The 12,460-nt window shown below is 40.7% G+C and overlaps 1 pseudogene; it reads right to left on the bottom strand.

The window, feature by feature from the left end:
* Window positions 1-11,345: 11,345 nt before the first annotated feature.
* LOC100856337 lies at window positions 11,346-12,139 on the bottom strand (annotated as a pseudogene).
* Between the last annotated feature and the right edge of the window lie 321 nt (window positions 12,140-12,460).

Raw genomic sequence — 12,460 nt, 5'->3', positions numbered from 1 at the left:
TGACCATGTACATCTGAAACTAATATTATACTGTATGTTAAATAACTAGAATTTAAATAAAAACTTAAAAAATTATTAACCATATATGTTTGAGTTTATTTCTGAGCTCTCTATTCTGTTCCATTGATCTGTGTGTCTGTTTTTATTCCAGTACATTACTGTTTTGATTATTAGCCTTGCAATATAGTCTTTAATTAGGAAGTAGGATGCCTCCAGCTTCGTTCTTCTTGTTTAAGATTGCTTTGGCAGTTAGGGGTCTTTTGTGGTTCCATATGAATTTTAGGATTAAAAAAGATCTGTGAGAAATGCTATTGGAATACTGATAGGGATTGCATTGAATCTGTAGATTACTTTGGGTAGTATGGGCATTTTAACAATATTAATTCTTCCAGTCTATGAAAACAGAGTATCTTTCCATTTGTGTCTTTCTCAATTTCTCTCATCAATGTTTTATAGTTTTTAGTGTGTAGATCTTTCACTTCCATGGTTAAATCAATACCTAAGTATTTTATTCTGTATTGTTAATGGAACTGTTTTCTTAATTTCTCTTTCTGAGAGTTCATTGGTAGTGTATAGAAATGCAATTGATTTTTGTATATGATGTTAAGTCCTGCGACTTTTCTGTATTTATTTATTCTTTGTAATACGTTTTTGTTGGGATCTTTATTCTTTTTTTAAAGATTTTATTTATTTATCTGATAGAGAGAGAGAGAGAGCACAGTGACGAGTAGAGGGAGAGGGAGAAGCAGGCTCCCCACTGACGAGGGAGCCCAATGCAGGGCCCAGTCCAAGGACCCTGGGATCTTGACCTGAACCCAAGGAAGATGCTTAGCCAACTGAGTCATCCAGGTGCCCTAGAGTTTTCCCTATATATCATATTATCTACAAACAGATAATTTTACTTCTTCCATTCCAATTTGGATGCTTTTTTTTTTTTCTCCCCTAACTGCTTTGGCTAGGATTTCTAGGACTATATTGAATAAAAGTGGTAAGAGGGGGCACCCTTGTCTTATTCCTGATCTTAGTGGAAAAGCTTTCAGCTTTTCACTATTAAGTATGATGTTAAATGATTATCATTAATAGAGCTGAATCTTATTCTTTTAAAAGCAGAAGGTACATATGAAAGCATTTTTTAAAAGATTTTATTTATTTATTTAAGAGGGAGAGTGAGAGAGATCATGAGCAGGAGGGAAGGGCAGAGGGAGAAGCAGACTGCCTGCTGAGCAGGAAGCCCGATGTAGGACTTAATCCCAGGACCTGAGCTGAAGGCAGACATTTAACCACTGAGCTACCCAGGGGCCCTATGAAAGCAGTTCTTAACCAATCACATCATAGTTAGTTATTGGGTTCATGGCATTCTAGCTTCTTGGAGTTTCCTGCATGTCCCTGACTTCTCTGCTCATGGAAAATTTTTGAAACTGCAAGAAAAATCTTTCTGCTGCAAAACGTAACAAAAATTCTAGCCAGACAAGGCAAGAAAAAAAAAAAATTCTGGCCCTTGCTCTCCATTGGTGGTGGTTGCCAGTAATGAGCAGAGAATGAGGCCCCCCAAGAGTTCCCCTGTAGAGAGTGAGATGGAGTCATTAAGGTCATGCAGGGACCTGTGTCAAGCAATGACTCAAGCAGCTAAGGGCACTGCAGCTACACCATATAGCACAGAGTCCAGCATCAGCTACTGACACTCAGAACTGATAACCAGCAGAAATGGAGGAGATCTGCAAAGGCCCAAGATTGATTAAATCCTTTTTTTTTTTAAGATTTTTATCTGTTTATTCATGAGACACAGACAGAGAGAGAGAGAGAGGCAGAGACCCAGGCAGAGAAAGAAGCAGGCTCCATGCAGGGAGCCGGAGTTGGGACTTGATCCTGGGTCCCCAGGATCACGCCCTGGGCTGAAGGCAGGCGCTAAATCGCGAAGCCACCCAGGGATCCCCTGATTAAATCCTTTTAAAAAGAGAGGATTTTTGCAAGTCAGACTCCTTTGACACTGACCCTTCCGTGTCAGACCTCTTTAGAAAGGGAGCTGCCACTGAACGCTCCGCCTGCTTAATCTCGAAAAAGAACCGAGCTCTTCCATTACTTGAACATAATAAGCAGCAAGTGCCCAGAGCTGACCCATATCGGACTGAGGCTTTCCGTCACCTGCATGTTCACAGACTGACTTTGCCATTGGGTTGTTAACCTCCTACCCGCTGTTCTATCTTATTGGTTGTGTGACTGGTCTTATGCTTTGCTTTGTGGGACACATAAGAAGCCAAGTTAAACGTGGTGAAATCTCATTGAGTTTAGAATCCTGAACCTGCTTTATCACTATGTTAACTTTGCTTTGTGACTAAATAAAGCTGACTGCGTGGAAAGGCATCATGTGTGTGCCTTCATAGTATGTTCATGACGTTCCCAAAAGGTGTTCTGAACTTAGTGAATTAAAGGTGAGTACGTTGCAGTGGATCAAGGATGAAGAAGCACTAGGGGTAGGGTAGGGATGGGGATATTAGGGTGATTTTTAACCCATATTTGCTTTATGGTCCTTGACTTGGCTAACTTCAGAGAGGCTTATACAGGTGTTCTGAGACTGAAGGTGGGACTAACATACTTAAAGCCAACAAGTCTGGTGCCATACCGGCCCCAGGGCACCCCTCTTGGTGCCAGGACACTAGGTGAGGTAGGTAACATAGTTTGGAGGGTTGTAGAAACAACAATTCATTCTTGTCATCCTTCAAGAATAAATCTTTCAGGAACCCACAGTTTTTCTCAATTCAAAAATGAGTGTAACATCAATCATTCTCCTTCTCCTTCTCCACAGGATAAAGGAACTGGTGATCTCAACAATCCCAGTGGCTTTTGGGTACTCTCAAAACAATGCTGAAAAGCTTGTATGACCTCAGGGATCATTCAAACTTTTGCTCAGAAGCCTGGTCTATGAGTTGGGTTGCACATTTGCCCTTTGAGTGGAGAGGGAAGTAAATTGTAGGGGTCTACCCACCTTGGATACTCATCAAATGAACTGGCAATACTGGAGTTGGCTCAGTCAATTTTTATGACTAATAATAAATGCCAGGGTGGAGTAACATTAAGCAATCAATGTTTCTGCACCTCTCCCTAGGGAGAAAATCTGCCCCTGCCCAAACACACTGGGATCACAGGCATCTGACTTTGCATCAGTTTACACCATGGAAAAAATTGACACATGCATAACATGGGGTCATGTTCTCAAAGGATTCTTGGGAAATGTTAATCTATGAGTTTGGCTTTGTGCGTTGTGTTGCTGGATTCAACTTAGGAGTACTTCCCAACTAGGTCTGAATCCCCTGGCAAACTTCCTGAGTGAGCCCCTTCCCACATTTATTAAATTAACATTCTATGGTGGTGAGCCCTAGAATCTGCATTTTATTAAAGAAGCTCCCTAGATGATTCTTGTGTGTACTGAATTTAGAGGCCTAGCAACTTATAATGTTGGTGTCCTAAGTTTATAGATGCATAAGGGAGGTGAAACGTTAGATATCTGGAAAAACAGTTCATTGCTAGATGGCAGCCAGTTTTGCAAAGAGAAAACAAATGAAAACAGCCCAAGGGAAAAATTAAAGCAAATGTTGGTAACGTGTAATATTCATATCAAATTACCTGCATAGGTTTTGAGTTCATGTTGTAGAATATCCAGTGGGGGACATGCCATGTGTTTGTCTTAGCCCAGTGACCATGCCCCCAGTTGTAGCCGAGGATTCTGTGACTGGGTAGGTGGAGCTCTTTAATCAGAAGGGGAGAGATGATAGTTACCACACAACCACATCATTGATTAAAAAAGAAACTAATCAATAGTTCTCCACCACCTGTGGAGTCCCTTTGCCTTCTGTGTCATTTCCATTTGTCTTTTGTGCCCTATAGGTAACCAATGTGTGGCTGGACCAGCCCTGTGGTTCTTTTTCTTTTTCTTTTTTACAGCCAGTGGTTGTCATTATGGTGCAAGACATTCTCAGCAACGACTATCAGGAAACTTGAGGGGGGAGGGATATACTGTTTACATGTTCTGGAAATTATGTGACACATGTCGGGCCACACAACAGTCACAGGTAGAGAAGTAGAGACGAGCATGAGAGAGTGCAAGCACGCACCTGGGGTTCTGCTGTTATTAAGGTCGAGGGTGAGGTTTTGCAGGGTCATCCTTTATTGGTGAATTCAAGACATAAGAGCAGGAATTTAAAGTGTGGTGAGAGAAGAAATAAACAGCTCAAATGCTCAGTTGTTGAAACCAACCAAGATCTCTATAACAGAGGAGCCCTGCTGGCAGAGAAGGGTGGGAGGAGTGGCCTGAGTCTTTATCTAGTCCTGCGCTAGCAAGGAGTTTATTCAAGATAGCCATCTTTGAAATGGATGCTTTGAAGTGGATGCCCCAGCAATCAAAGCTTCTGTTAGGTAATTGCATTACAAAAAAGAAAAACCTCCTTTCGAGACTTACACTACACCATTTTAACCTTTCTGGTGCTCCTGTTCCCTTGCACAGAGCCAGCCACCCTGGGTAAAAAGGGAAGGCAGTGGTAAACTTTAAAACTTTTATGTTACATTCACTGATATTTGGAAATACTATATTCTTATAGAGGGACCTTATAAAGACTGTACTAGAATATAAGCAATACCAACCTTATAAGTAAGTAAATGAGGTCTTGGCGTAATACTTCTGAGATCCTATAAAATTCTAACTTTAAGGCCCATTGCACAGAAACCCTGAGGTGATATGGCTAGGAACCACTCAAATATATTGGCAGTTATGATTTCACAATGTCTCTCAAATTCTCCCTTCCTTGCTGTTCCGCAGGTGCCACTCCATCAAAGCTTTCATCACATCTTTACCAGATTATTGCTACAGTTCCTGGCTGGATCCCACCCTTCTAGCTCCTCTGGGAAACCAAACTCTTTCTCATATATTTAAAAAAAAAATGTTGCTCCATCAGTTGGGAACTTCCCATGGTTTATCCAGTCAATCACTTTGCCAATAGGTTGTAACTCCTTCGGGTGTCCATCTGGGGCTTATTGTGTCTCTCTAATGATAAAACAAAATTCCACAGATGCCAGAATGGTAAGGGAAACTTTTTTTTTCTTTCCTCTCTTTCCTTTTCTTTCTACAGATAAGCTGGGTTTATATTTTCCAGATAAGTTGAACAATGTTTTCTGTATTTTCATACAGAAAATAGCTGTGCTCCAGAGAGACAAGCAGCTTATTGGCAAGAAAAGCAGGGCACCCCTGCCAAAGAAGGCCAGGGCCTTGGCAATCTCGGTTATGGGCAGCGACTTCAAACAAGCCAGAGGCCTGACCAGAATTGAGAAATCTGTGTAACAACCAAAGTGGGATATCCAGAACACTAGATTCATTGGATCTCCTTTAAACATTCTTCCATAAACATTTCTCAGGGATGGGCAGCCTTGACGATCAGCTGGGCTTCCGGTTCTCTGCACTGCTGGCCAAGAGCTGGTCTAGATATTTTGACAATTTGCTCAGTCACTCATCTAATCTGTTCTTATAAATGAGTTGTTCGGCAATCTGTATGCCTGGTCTGAATTTAGGCTTAAGGCCTAGTTTGATCTAAGCTGGTACGGAGAGGATGGTAGGTTACACAATTCCAGGGTTTTATTCATACTATATTCTAAAATGGAGCTCAAGTCTGTGGAATGTTTTTATTAAGGCTATTTTCTTATTTTTCAGTAAAAATGTACATGAAGGGCAAGAAGGCTTTTAGGAGACGGATTTAAATTCATCCAAGTTTTCAAAGGAAGGCTCACTGGAGATAGAAAACGTAGTGGTTAATACAGTGGGCTTTGGAGTCGGAGATAGCTGGGTTCAAGAATCTGATTCTGTAACCTTGGACATGTGACTTTGCCTTTTTGAGCACCAGTTGCATTGTCTCTGAAATATAAATACTGATAACTATCTTACGGGGCTGTGAGGGCTAAGTAGAAAATGCATGTAGAGAATTTCACTGGCGTCTGGGATATGTATAGTGTCCCATAAATGGAAGCAGTTGTATTTTCATTTCTAGATATCCTAGCAACCATGCTTACATTTTGCATCCTCAGCTGCATCTTGAAGGATCTAGAAACATAAAGAGAGATGAAGAAAATAAAACAAATTGGAAGGATGCATTTGGGGTTTTGGATTAATTTTCAATATTTGAGTTTGGTGAGGTTAAAAAGTCTCATAATTACACACACACACACTCAAAAGTCTCATAATTATAATCAAACCAGTATGTTTCTCCTTAATTTCTTCTCCTCCTTCTTCTTCTTCTTCTTCTTCTTCTTCTTCTTCTTCTTCTTCTTCTTCTTCTTCTTCTTCTTCTTCTTCTTCTTCTTCTTCTCACCCTCCACTCTTTGCTCATTCTCAGCCTTCTCTCCAAGTAATCACCATATCCTATCAGTACAATGGACTCCATCTACTTCTTTCCATTTGGATTACATCATCCCCATTCGAGCCATGATTATGTCTCTCCTGAATAACTGCAATAGCTTCCCTGGCCTCCTCCCTTTGACCCTGCTTCATCCTGACACTACAGCCAAATATATCTTCTAAAAAGCAAATCTGATAATATTGTTTCCTTAGTTAAAATTTTCAATAGCATTCTATTGTTCTTAGGATACAGTTGTCACTCTTTAACATGGCTTATAAGACTTTTCTGATTTAGTTCTTACTAAATTCCCCTAGGCACCCTTCTCTTTGCCTCTTTGCTTATGCTGGAAATCCTTCTCTGTGCTTCCATTTGCCTGTCTGACTCCTTTATATCTATCTGGCCTGTTATGTCTGTCCCCCCTTCCCATTCATATGTTGAAACCCCCAATATCTCAGAATGTGACTGTATTTGAAGATTGGGCCTTTCAAGATGTGATTAAGTTAAAATGAGGTCACTAGGGTGGGCCCTAATCCAATATGACTACTATCCTTATAAGAAGGGGAAATTAGGACACAAACATACAGATAAGACTATGAAAAGACAAAGGGAGAAGATGACCATAGAAGAGCCAAGGAGGAAGGCCTCAGTAGAAATCAGCCCTGCTGACAGCTTGATCTCAAATTTTAGCCTCCGAAATTGTGAGAAAACAAATTTCTGTTGGTTAAGTCATACAGTCTGTGGTACTTTGTTTTGATAGCCCTAGCAAACTAATACAAGGCCTCAGCTGAAGTGTTAATTCCCGTCCCATTCCCCCCCACCCACCTAGTACATCTGGGTTTCTCTGTTGCCTACTCCTGTGGCACTTTGTAATTTCTCTATTAGAGTTTTTACTACAGGGTTTTAGAATGGCCTGTTTTGCCTTTTTTTATTATTTATTTTGCTTTTATGTTTTTGATCTGTACTGTCTAAACCATAAGCTTCATAGGTAAGGACTATGTCTATTTTGCTCAAGATTTTATCCCCAGTGCCTCACATAATGTCTTACACATTCTGGGCATTCAATAAATTGTTGAATGAAGGGATGAATGAATTGAGGATGATTAAAATCCTGGAGGTTAAAAAATTTTAATCAAAGGTCACCTAGATATCCAGGATGTAACTTTGAGTGTTGGAGTTGGTTAAAAGAATGTTAACTAGATTATAGTTCTCAGTGCAAAGATAGAAACCACCCCCTTTCCACCATTCTAGTTACAAAACAATGCAAAAACCAGAGGACAGCAGAAGATGACATTGCTGAATGAAGCAAACCACTTTATTTTAACTCCAAATGGAACTAAAGATAATTGATTCAGATATAAGAAGAAAAATAAAGTGGCTGTAGGTTGAAATCAGACCCAGATTCAGTGCTGGCAAGTGGGTTCTTACCCTTCACATTCATAATTCTTCACTGGGCATCCTTGAGTCATGTTCTAATCCTCCTTCTAACTACCATTGCTCTTCCTCATTTAACCTGCAAGCCTACTGAGTAGGTGGGGCTGTCAGACAGCCAGGGCAGAGCCTGGAGACAAAGGGTGGAGTCAGGTATTATGAAGTCCAGGACAAGTAGTCAGACCAGAATTTTACCCAACCTGTTCTTAATGACTCACTTAACCTGTGAACCAGGATATTGGAAACCTGTATGACATATTCGACTACTTCCTGGTTTTGCAGTCAACTGTGGGGAGACAGTACACTTGCAGTACAATCTCCTCTTTGAATCAGCAATTAGTGTACATGATTTACATGATTTGCAAAATGCTTTTACGAAGCATATTAATATCTGAGAATTAAAAAAAATCAAATAGTATATTTTCTATGAGATAGCCAAGAAATTTTATTATTGTAAAACATTTCTTTGGTGAGCAAGAAAACCTAACCAGGGCTGAGAATATCTCAGCAAATATTTTTCTTTCTTATTCTTGTTGTTGAAGATCTTTGCTTTTGTTTATTTATTTATTTTTTAAAAGATTTTATTTATTTATTCATGAGAGACACAGAGAGAAAGAGAGAGAGGGGCAGAGACACAGGCAGAGAGAGAAACAGGCTCCCTGGTGGGGAGCCCGATGTGGGACTTGATCCTGGGGATCACCCCTGAGCCGAAGGAGGCAGATGCTCAACCACTGAGCCACTTAGGCTTCCCATTTATTTATTTTTTTTAAAAAAAGATTTTATTTATTTGAGAGAGAGAGAGAGAGCTCACGAAGTGGGGGAGGAGCAGAGAGAGAGGGACAAGCAGACTCTGTGCTGAGTGCAGAGCCCTATGTGGGGCTCGATCCCACAACCCTGAGACTATGACCTGAGCTGAAATCAAGAGCTGCATGGTTTACCAGATGAGAAACCCAGGTGCCCTTACTCTTATTTTTTATTTATTTATTTATTTCGCTCTTATTTATTTTAAAAAATTCTTTTGTTGAAGTATAACATATAGGTGGTCCACAAATCATAAGCTCAATAAATGTTTTTGGTTTTTCAAATAACATTATCTCTCTGATCATGAAAACAATGTATGCACATTGTAGAGATATTTTATAATATTGAATATATTGTTAATATATTGTTATTATTAATTGTTAATACACTTAACAATCCCACTTACAATACCACCACACAGGGATCCTTTTTAACATTCTGTCTGGTAAGGAACTTTCCAGCCTTTTTCTATAGACTCTATTCAAATCTGTACTTTAAAACATTGTAATTGCATAGTTTATACTGGGTTTATTATTTTATTGTGAATATTTCCCAATATCATCACATATTCCTCTACAATTTGACACTTAATGGCTGCATAGAATTTTATCCTGTGATCCTACTCTATTTAAATGATTCTGTATTATTGAACATTTAGGTTGTTTCCATTTTTTTGCTAATATAAATAATGCTGCATAAACATTGTTTTATATAAACTCCTGCCCACATATATGATAAGTCAATAAATGATTAGAGGATGTTACTACTCCCAATTTCCTTAGTGAAGATGATCAGATGCCCTGATTTTGTGGGTTGGGTTTACTTTATGTTTTCAGGTTCTAGGATCATTGGTGTTATAGAAACAGGGCCACAGCAGAGAAATATTCAATTGACGAAAGTGGAGTTAGAAGTAAAAGTGAATTTTGCAACTTATTTTAATAGGGAGGCTAATCACAGATACAAAATTGTTTAAGAAAGATATCTGAGAACCCATATAAATACTGAAAAATCAGTGTGTCCAGATAATATTTCAGGTCCTTACCTATATTTTTTACTTTTCTTATACTTTCTGCTGCCCATTCAAGCTAGTGGTCACCCTGTGCTCAACCATCTCTCAAAGGAGGGATGATACATGTTAGACAGCAGAAGGTTAAAAGGCTGTCTCCTGTTTCTAAGGGGTCAAATTCCAGAATACAGGGTAGGTAGACAAGATGTCTGTCTGAAATGATAATGAGACTTGAAAATGTTGTCCTGGCTAAGAGAAAGGGAAGTGATGAATGAACAGAGATCTCTGGGGACTTGGAAAAAAGGTGGATAGTAGCAAAACTTTAACGAGGCAGCCCTGCATGGATTCCTGTGCCTGGGTGTGAGGCAGGAGCAGAGGGGTACTGACTGGCATGGTAGGCATCTCCATTATAAACTGGATACACTTGAGATTTGGAACCAGTTTGTGACTCCTATTCCCCATCTTTGGCATATAAGGTTCTGAAACAGTGGCATACCCCAAAGTGAGTGAGAGAAAAGAATTAAGTCAAAGAATTAGGGCTGTTTCTCTGTTAAATGAGAGCTCAAAACAGGAGCAGAAATTTGGAAAATCAAGTCATATTTCTTCAATAAGCTAGCTTGTCATTTGAGATTTATACCCACTATAATTTCTCTATTTTCTGTAGAAATTAGTACAATTTTCAAAAATCCTAACAAGAGCATTAATGGGAAACAGCGTCATTCTCAGTTGCATTGCTTCAAACGCAGGTATATATTTATGGCGCAGAGTTGTAGAATATATATAATTCATGCAAATTTTGATAGTATCATGGAGTTATTTTTAAAATATCTGAAATTCCTTCACACTGTTTCAAAGGAATGAAATAGTGATTTGGGCTTTTTAAGAATTGATTTATAGTATTTAGAAACTTTAGATTTTGCTTGAGAACTTTAAAAGTATACTTCAGTTCTTTATATTACCTTTCAGTCCTGATTAATGACATCACATGTTTTACAATTCAGTAAAGTCAAAGAGAGGCATATCACAATCTCTAATGCTCTGGCTTAATCTAAGAGTTAAGGTTGTAGTATTTAGAGCCTGGGCTCCATTCTCTCCAGTTATTCTTCAAAAATCACATTTCTCGTAATTGGATTTGTGATAAGGATTGGACAGAGAACACTGCAGGTTGTATTATCTGGTAAATTCTCAGTGGGCAGCTTCACTTTCAAGCCTTTTCACCCAATTCGATTGGCCAACTAACTCTCAGAGGACTTTATTCAAACATAAGAGAATTAATGCTTCCTAAGGAGGAGATTTGGAAGTGAGACAGGAATAGAGATAGATATGGAAGGCGGAGAGACAGACAAATAATGAATGGATAACTGCTTTTCTAAGGAGGTCTGAGAGTCCTAGCTCTTCCTTGGTATCTATGTGACTTGGGGTAAGTGGGTTAAGGTTCTAGGCCCCGATTCTTCATGTGCCCCAAGGGTGCTAATCTCTAGTGACTTCGCCGAGTGGACAGGCTCACATGAGAGGGCCTGCCGCAAGGGCCCTGGCTCTCGGGGGGCACTCAGTGCTCTGCTCCAGGGGAACTTCCTCTTTTCTGCTGAGGCTCCTTAACAGCAGCACGTATATATGGAGATGGGCCATTTTACGGTCCCTGTCTCTTCCCAGAAGAAATGTATTGTTTTTTTGTTGTTATTTTTCATTTTTTTAAGTTGCAGAAAGATCAACTTTATTGAGGCTCCCCAGTCCTAGTTCTCTTTCTCCTGCATAGTCTCGGTTTCTCTGAGATGCCCAGTCCTCTGGGCAGTGATGAGACCCACTTTGCAGCCAGTGGGGGCATCTTTGAGGATGATGTCAAGTTTGCCGATGTGCTGAAGGGATGCCCCACGGGGCTCATGGCCACACCCTGCATGCGTGGCCAGCAATCCCTCTTATCCACATACTTGTGGTAGGCACAGTGGCCTTCAGGATGGGCTTGTAAGTGCAGCCACTTCTGGCCACTACACCGACCACAGCTCTGTTGGCTGAGGTGATGACCTTCTTGGAGCCCAAGGGCAGCTTCACCTGGGTCTCCTTGGTCTCGGGTTGTGGGAGGTGACAATGACATCATTTGTGGAGGCTCTGGCCAGCTTGCCTCTGTCGCAGCCTTCTCTTCCAGGCAACACACCCGATGGTGCCTCATAATCTCAGGAATGGTGCCCGTTGGGAGTACATGGCTGATGCTGAGCTGGGCCTTCTTGCCGCAGGACAAGAACCAGCTAACATGGATGCTTCAGCCATGAAGGATAGCTCTGTTTCTCACAGGGTAGGGATCCCAGAGGACCCCCCAAGCCCGAAGGGTGCTCCATTCTATGGCATGGACGACGTCTTCCTGATACCCTTGAGGTAACTGCAGCTCAGAGAAGTAGGTGCGCAGGCGCCCAGTGCCTTTGGTGCTCCACGTCTGTGCCACATGGGCCAGCGCCTGTCTGGTTCTCCCCAGCCACAGGGTGCTTGGCAGGGCCCTCAGGGTTACTGGCAGCTGCCCAGGGACCACTGCCATCCTTGAGGGGAAGTTTTAAGGGTGCTTCTAGCCGTGTATAGACTTTTTTTTTTTAAAGATTTTATTTATTTGGCAGAGGCAGAGAGCACAGGCAAGGGGAGCAGAAGGGAGAGGGAGAAGCAGACTCCCTATGGAGCTGGATGTGGGGCTCCATCCCTGGACCTTGGGATCATGACCTGATTGGAAATAGATGCTTAACCTACTGAGCCACCCAGGCACCCCACCATGTATGGATTTATTTAAAATCTCTCTCTCTCATAAATAAATAAATAAATAAATAAATAAATAAATAAATAAATAAATAATTAAAAAAAAGAAAGA

This window comes from Canis lupus, chromosome 33, assembly GCF_011100685.1.
Source record: "Canis lupus familiaris isolate Mischka breed German Shepherd chromosome 33, alternate assembly UU_Cfam_GSD_1.0, whole genome shotgun sequence".
Lineage (NCBI taxonomy): Eukaryota > Metazoa > Chordata > Mammalia > Carnivora > Canidae > Canis > Canis lupus.
This window is presented reverse-complemented; position numbering and strand designations above follow the sequence as displayed.